Raw genomic sequence first — 7,371 nt, 5'->3', positions numbered from 1 at the left:
TTAATAGAAATAAATAAATGATATAATTAATAAAAAAAAATATGCGAAAATATAAAGAGAATATGCAAAGTCAAGTAATTTCTTCTTACAGAAGATAAAATTTAATTCTAATTAATTTTGGTAGTATATCCTCACATGGAATTCGCAATGAGTGGACAATTTTTTTTTTAATTCTGGGTACTAATTATAAAAAATATTATTGCATTATTTTTCGCGAGAAAACAAATAAAAAATAAACAAGGCGTTAAGTCGTAAAACATGGTAACTGTGGAAATGAAAAACTTTACAATTATAAAATGTTTGTTCAACAACTTTTTTTAAGTTTCATCCAATCTTCAAGATCAGTTTTAAAAAGACCGTTGGTGGCAAAAATTTCATAACGAATTTTCCTTCCCATTTTTGACAACATTATGCCTAATATATATATTCATCCGGAATCATCTACAATTAGTTAAGCAAAAATTTTGGTTTGTATATTATTTTTCTCATATAGAAAATTTTATTATATTATCAGATTTTCGTTTAAGTAAACCTATGTTTTAACAACGAACTAGACTCAAATATTCACGTATAACGTCAATATGCACAGCTGGTTAAGCAACAGTAACTTGTAACATCCTGATAAAGATTTTTGTTATAGAGTTTTTAAAATTATTCTTCAGAAATAATTTCTTTTTTTTTAATTTTTGTTGTGTTAAGTATAAAGTGTTGTAATTATGTAATGATATTTTAATCCCTAATAACAACTGCAAACTTCTAATATAATATTAAAAGAGTAACATTTTTTTTTTAATTCGAACTCTTCATTTTAAAATAATAGCAATGTAATTCATGTTTATAATATGATAATATACTATAAATAATACGTGGATTGAAGAGGTTTATTTTATATATTTTAACAGAAATGATGATCTGAGTGGTCACAAGTCAATAATTACCATTTAAAATAACAATTTGACAGTCGATAATTAAAAATTCTGGAAAAAGTTTTTTTATTTTTTTTGATTTGGTAACAAACTTTCTAGGATATAATCGTTTTTAATTTACAATATAATATCAGAATCAGAAGCAATCCCTTAAAATCTCCCTCTTTTTTAGAGAACGATAAGAATTCAATGTTTCAAGTAACAATTATTATTACGAACATTACAACAATTTCAAATCAATTTTTGCGCACTAGATTCCACCACTCCAGGAAAAACCTGGCCATTTTAAAAAGTAACGCAGGTCGAAGTAAACTCCTTTAAGTAAGAAGTTTTTGTTGAACTGACTTAACGTGTTAATAAGTGATGAAGCCTGTACTCTACGACTTGGACCCCTACATTTCAACCGTCCTGAGGAAATCAGTCAATATAGATCTGCTGAAGCGATTCCAAACTTTTTTTTAACTGAGTTTTCTAATTAAAAAAAACACTAGATCTTTTTTTAAAATTCGATATCTGAAAATTCGAATGCCTTGTGAGATCTCCTATTACCCCAATGTTAGTAGATATTAGAAGAGTTATAAGATACAGTAATTCCCAAAATTCCATTTGTATAAATTTTTTGACTATTTAATAACCGCGATACCAACCAAGAATAATACAAAATAGTAGTTTTAAATGAGTTTGACCATTATTCCTTCAGATTAAATTTTTCAATAGAATTCGAAATAGAAAACCAAATACCATTTTTAGATGTTCATTTGATTAGAAATTTGAACTGGGAAATAGAAACAAAACGGTGGCAAAAATACATACACTCTGAAAAACTAGTCAATGTCAAAAAAGATACAAAATAATTACTGCTGTATAAGTAACAGATCTTCGGTTAGCTCATAAATAGTGTGTAAATTACTTAAACAAAAATAACCATGACACAAGATAAACGCCATGTAACCAGCAGTAGAAGATACTTCACAAGTAATATACGAACATTCGCATAGATGATATCAAAAATCCTAACCTAAAACGATTACGCTATTACTTACAAAAATACAGCCACTTTATCCAAACTTTACACAAATAAGAAATACAAATACAAAATAGAGTTACAATCTAATATAGTGTACAAAATTCTATGTGGAGAGAACTAAGGGAAATCCTATTTTGGAACCTCGGAACAGTAACTCAAAAGAAGGTTACATCAATAAAAATAGAGTCGTGTTTTGAAACAGACACGTAAGCGAGTATGTTGGTTGATGTACGAAATATTACAATCTCAAAATAGCAGATATCGTAGCAAAGAAAATATAAAAAGGCAATCCTTCCCAGCAAACCCACCCCACTAAAACCTTCAGGAGGCGAAAGTCCTATAAGATTTGTTTTAAACGGGAAGAAGAAACATAATGATCTTGTCTTGTAAGATTGAGACATATCTTTCATCGACCAACATACCCTCTAAAAGTGTCAGTTTCAAACTTAAGATAAGTATGTTCCTCAAGGTAGTATCCTTGGTCCCATCCGTCTATACAGCTGACATTACAACCAATCCTAACACTATCCTCACCACGTATGCCAATGACACATGTGTGCTCGCTGTTAATAATAACCCATTAATCGTATCCCAAAATCTTCAATCCCATATTACAGCCATCGAAGAATGGTGTAATTGGAGGATTAAGATAAATTCCAACAAATCCCATCAAATCACCTTTACCCTTCGTCGTAACCCTGCTGACTGCCCTACAGTTTCATTTAATGATGTTACTCTTACCCCTGTCGAACAGACGCTACCTAGGATTAAATTTGGACAAGCGATTAACCTGGAATCCTCACACAAGACTAAAAAGACAGGAAACTGCACGTCAATTTCGACTATTACAGCACTTACTAGACAAACGGTCTAAACTTCCAACACATTAAAAAAGATCAGTCTTTACATGACTGTAATAAGGCCAATATGGACATATGGAGTTGAGCTTTGGGGCTTCACTAAACCTTCCAATTCCTCTCGTATCCAATCATCGCAATCCAAAATCCTTCGTAAAATCCTCAATGCTTCTTACTTTGTCACAAATAAAATCATACATAAAGACCTTAATGTTCCATTTGTAACCGATCTAACCTGAACCAGATATCACTCCTTCCATTACAAACTCCCTAACCACCCAAATCAACTAGTTTCTAACCTTGCATCCTCTTCCATTCCTGCCAATCCTCCGAGGCTCCTGAAAAGAAGATGGCCATGAGACCAGCTAATGTAAAATGTCATTAGAGTGCTACCAATGGGTAGTTTCTCTAACACTCCAATTTAACTTATATCACATTTACTTAATGTATTATAATGTACAGTTGTAAATAGCAATAAATACATATTTAAGAAAAAAAAGATAAGTATGGCTACAACGCAGGACGGTAGTGGCTGCTGTTTTCCAATTTCAGACGCTTTTTAAATATTGTTCGATCTTATGTCTTCTATTTCTGTTTAAAGTAAATTTTTCAAATGTTAATATATTTTATATTTGTGACCCAACGGACATGACTAAGTTGCTCGCTCTCACTACACATTTCAGACAAACAGGATATAAATTCAAATTGATACTTCAAAAATCATACATTGCGATACAAAAATACCTTTTTTTCTATTTAAGCTTTATCTTATCTCATGTGATTTCAAAGGTGGCTCAATTTTTTAGGCCGAAACGTCTATTTGTAATTATAAAAACTCAATTAATTATGCACAATCTTTTTTAAAAATTAATATAACACTGTAATCCTAACTCCATTCAACTGTCTGATTCAACTGGTGAAGCATAAAATTAGAAGGAGAAAAAAAAATTGCCAGCTTTATGGTTTGGACCACCCTTTCCTTATACTTGGAAAACACTTCTTCTTCCCCGTACTTAGCTCCAAGCAGTAAAAAAAGCAATAAACTCGGGTTTAATACATCTGAGAGGCGAGGGTGAACTGCGAGGAGAAATGAAATAATAAGTCGAGTAAGGATGGGATGGAAGGCAGGTTAGGGGTTCAATTATAGAGGGAACCGTTGAGCTGGAACAGGCTTCGGTATTCATGCTCTGGTCCACGAGCCAGCATCCAAATCTCGTTGCATAATTCATCTCCTCTCTCTCATCAGTTATGTCTGAATTTCCTTCTCGACCGAGGATCCATCATCCACGTTATGGTTCCGAATAAACTGTCCTGGTTTGGGCAAGGCTCCGCGATTTACCTCTGGGGATGCAGGAGGCATTGGCTATCCAACCGAAGACAGATGATATATATGTCTTCGTCTCATTGTTATGTTTCTGTCTGCAAACTTGATAATTTACATCGTAAAAAAATCTTCGAACTATGATGATAAGGAGACGTAGTTATTTTATTTTTGCCTTATATTTCTCTGGATAGCAAGTAGTTGCTAAATAGAAATAAAAATCTGATTTTTACGAAATGTTTGAACAAAAAAAAAGTCAAATACCTCAACAACCCATGAAGGAGTGGAGTACAAGTGAAGAAGTACTGTTAGTAGACCAACGAATGTGCTAGTCATTTGTTTACAGAATTAGACTTGACCACCAGATTTTAACCCAATGAAGTAATCACTTCATGAAACTGGGTGGACTCCCGAACCTACAGGGCTGACTCACGGCTACTGTGAAACAGAAAATAACCATCTGCCACAGTCGGATTCGTATGCGTGTCCTTAGAATTAGTTAAGAAATGTTTATTTTTGTAAAAACTTAGAACATGCCAAACCCATTTATTGTTTCGACAATTCACCTGCAGTTGACAATTATACTTCCAATTTTTTTTTTTTTTAGTTATTTATTTATTGTAATTTACAACTGTACAAAATAATACAATAGGTAAATATGTAGTATGTTTCATATACACTTGAAAATCTTGGGAAGGAACCACCCATTGGTGGTACTTCAAACATTAATTTAAATTAGAAGGTCCCGTGGCCATCTTCTTTTCAGACGCCTCGGAGGATTATCAGGGATTGCTAAGGATGAAAGATTAAGAATTAATGGGTTAGGATGGTTAAGGAGTTTGGAATAAAAAGACGCATATCTGGTTTGGGTCAAATCTGCAACGAATGGGATGTTAAGGTCTTTATGAATGAGTTTATTTGTGACGTAATAAGGAGCATCAAGGATTTTATGTAGGATTTTGGATTGTAACGATTGGATGCAGGAAGAATTTGATGGTTTGGTAGAGCCCCAGAGCTTAATTCCATATGTCCAAATTGGTCTGATTATTGAAGTGTATACTATTTTTTTGTAGTGAATGGGAAGTTTAGAGCGTTTGTCAAGTAAGTGTTGTAGCAATCGGAATCTATGAGCAGTTTCTTGTCGTTTCAGTCTTGTGTGTGGATTCCAAGTAAGTCTCTTGTCAAGATGGAGTCCTAAGTATCGAATCTGTTCAACAGGCATTAGTGGTGTATTTAGAAAGGATACTGTAGGACAGGAGGGCAGAGGTTTACGACGGAGAGTAAAGGTGATCCTTCCAATTTTAAAATTTATAATCAAGCATTGGCATCATACTTATACACTCGAATTTAAAGAAGATGACAGGGCCGTGACGAAACATAGTATTTTCTTAGATGTCCTCTCATGCTGAAGAGCTTACCCAAAAATTACTAGGATATGGAAGCTGCCTCAAAACTGGTCTGAATATTCGTTTTCATTGTTTCATACTATTCGCACAGTGATTGCATAAGGGCAGGAGCTATATATAGATTGTGTGGGCATTTACATATCAATCTACGTTGACACTCATCGAACCATTGAGGTCGAATCCTGAGATTTGTCGGTGTTTCGGAGAGCTGTGAAATAAATATATGGAAAGAAAAGAAAGATTTAAAAAATATATTTTTTGCTTTCTTTGTTATTCTATATTTTTAATTATAAAATAAGGACAGAACCATGATGGCAATAATATGAAAACATTTTAATTTTATATCGTAACCAATATGTTTTAATAATGAGGACAACCATTTTTGATGTATTCTGACTCATATTAGAAGAACAGATGACGGATGAAGAGTCAGTTGTAAATCGGAAAATTCTACTCTACTATAATCGTTTATTATGTAAATAAAAAAGATGTATATTTGAGGTAATTTGAAAAACGCAGGAAATGAAGAAACTACACATTCTTAAGATTTATGCAATAACAGGTTCAAAATGCCGCTAATTTCAGAGCACTCGTTTGCCTTTTCAAAATAACACTTAGTTATTTCGCCAAATATTAAAAAAGATTGAACCGTTCTATAATCTTAAATAATTAGCACTTAAGTCAAAAACTAATAATTTTAACGATGCTAAGTGCTAACAAGTTTAGGATATTTTTTTTATTTTATTGAAATCTACAACTGTATATTAAAGTATACTGTAGGGCAGTCGCTTGGTTTACGACTAAGGTAATGTGATTTGATAATGATTTATTTTAATCCAGAAGTAAATTTAATTTAATTTTAAATAGTCAAGAGTAAGTTTATGACAACTCCCAAATTTTTGTTAGTATTGAAAAATAGAAAAATATAAACTATGAAAGGATTTGATAATTAATTTAAGGAGTTAAGAGCAACTTTTATTTTCAGAAACTCTCCAACGTTTCGGCCCTCAGGCCATTTTCAAGGAGACAACCTTTAAAAATTTTTGTTTTTATATTAATCACACTATTTCCTTAACAACATACTGATATTTTTTGCTATACCTTAAATATTTATGTCATGTTCTTTAAAATCTTTCTGCTAATTGCCCATGTCATATCTTAAAAATAAATTAAATGTTAAAATAATATCATAAGTTTCAAATAATGTTTTTAAATTAATTATTTACTTACATAACTTTTTATATCTTTAATTTACAACTTTTTCTCAAAAATAATCTTCTTTTTTTCCACTTACAAACATCATTTATCAACAGAACCTACCTTCAACAGGTTAGGACTCTGTTATCACCTTATCATTAAAAATATTTTTTTTTTACATTTAATACAATTTAATTAACATTTAATATTAATTTATTTACATATGACTTATCATTTATTAAATCCGTAATTACTATATTTTTATTATTTATGAATTTTTTTACATTCATATACCCCCCTCTCTTTTTATATTTTTCTGGTTAATTTACATTTATTATGCGCCGTTGGAAAGCCAAAGATCTTAGAGAAAATAATATTTAATATAGAAAGTAGTAATAGGTGATGATGACAATTAAGGCGTATATAAAATCCCTATTATAACACGAGTGCCGTTACAGTTAAAGTAACAATGGCGGCACATGTCACTTAATCTATATACTAGCCATTCAGTTGGCAATATAAACTATTCTCTAAAATTGTTATTAGTATGTTTAATATTTACAACCTAACTATTTAGCACTAAATCATGATTAAAAGCAAAATTTAATTATTTATATTATTATTATTTATTTATTTA

General features: G+C 31.4%; 1 protein-coding gene across 1 annotated transcript in view; it reads left to right on the top strand.

The window, feature by feature from the left end:
- The window catches only part of LOC106681725 (alpha-tocopherol transfer protein-like), a 121,828-nt gene that overhangs the window by 547 nt on the left and 113,910 nt on the right, over positions 1 to 7,371 (top strand). The gene's annotated exons all lie outside the window — the stretch shown is intronic.

The sequence above is a fragment of the Halyomorpha halys genome, unplaced genomic scaffold (assembly GCF_000696795.3).
Source record: "Halyomorpha halys isolate HHAL.00 unplaced genomic scaffold, Hhal_1.1 Scaffold362.1, whole genome shotgun sequence".
NCBI lineage: Eukaryota > Metazoa > Arthropoda > Insecta > Hemiptera > Pentatomidae > Halyomorpha > Halyomorpha halys.
Note: the sequence above shows the minus strand (reverse complement) of the source record. Positions and strands in the feature narration are given on the sequence as shown.